The 1,073-nt window shown below is 41.6% G+C and overlaps 1 pseudogene; it reads right to left on the bottom strand.

Moving 5' to 3' along the window:
- Positions 1-327: 327 nt before the first annotated feature.
- The window catches only part of LOC102767096, a 2,135-nt pseudogene continuing 1,389 nt past the window's right edge, over positions 328-1,073 (bottom strand).

Below are 1,073 nucleotides of genomic sequence, written 5' to 3'. Positions count from 1 at the left end.
AAGGCTGCATCTTCACTTCTCATCGGGTGATGGCAAGCACTAAAATCCTGATTTTAACAGAATAGTAGTAAAAGTGCCTCAGTGATTTAAGTTGAAAGCAGTACATTGGTATATGGTTCTTGCACTTATCAGGAATGTACAAATGTATTTTTATTCAAAAATACAAAATAAATTTTCTGTAGGCATGGACAATGGCAGCAGTAAACCATTGTGTGTTGTCAACTGAAACCAGTGACTGGCAGTTAGAGTGATTTTCTTGAATATCAGCCAGCCTTTTCTTCAGTCATTTCCTTCAACTGACTTCTCTGAAGTTATAGGTGTGGAGATGACCTGAGCATCTTCTCAGTTCTCACTAATGATGGTAAAGCACTATTGCAGGGCTAGAACATGCCGCCTCCCATCCCTCCTCCCATCCCACCCACCCCACCCATCCCAGGGTCCTCCTCTTTAGGAATTTCTGTGACCAGACTTCTGCTGTTGTTAACAGAGGCCATGCCAGCAGCATCCAATAAAGCAGTTCTTACAACCTTATTTGGACCAATGATTCCTTTTTCCACCTCATTCACAAAATCTCCAAGCATGGCGTCATAACCAATTTCTGAGGAACTGCAAAATTTTCTCAACTATCAACGATCCCTCAACACCTGCATTCTTAGCAATGGTCATTGCAGGAATTTTCAGTGCTTTCTTAATAATTTCTATACCAATTTATTGATCTTCATTAGTTGGAGTTAATGAGCCCAAGGCTGGAATGCACCAAAGCAGGGCACAGCCCCCTCCTACAACAATGCCTTCCTCCACAGCAGCTCGGGTATCATTGAGGGCATCTGTGACTCTGTCTTTCTTTTCATTCACTTCAACATCACTTGTCCCACCAACCTTCTGCACAGCTACCCCATCCGAGAGTTTGGCCAGTTCATTTAGTTTTTCCTTTTCATATTCACTATTTGTGATATCTAGGTGCTCGATGATTTCTTTTTTTTTAAAATATATTTTATTGATTTTTTACAGAGAGGAAGGGAGAGAGATAGAGAGTTAGAAACATCGATGAGAGAGAAACATCGGCCAGCCGC

Source organism: Myotis davidii, unplaced genomic scaffold, assembly GCF_000327345.1.
Source record: "Myotis davidii unplaced genomic scaffold, ASM32734v1 scaffold517, whole genome shotgun sequence".
Classification (NCBI taxonomy): domain Eukaryota; kingdom Metazoa; phylum Chordata; class Mammalia; order Chiroptera; family Vespertilionidae; genus Myotis; species Myotis davidii.
This window is presented reverse-complemented; position numbering and strand designations above follow the sequence as displayed.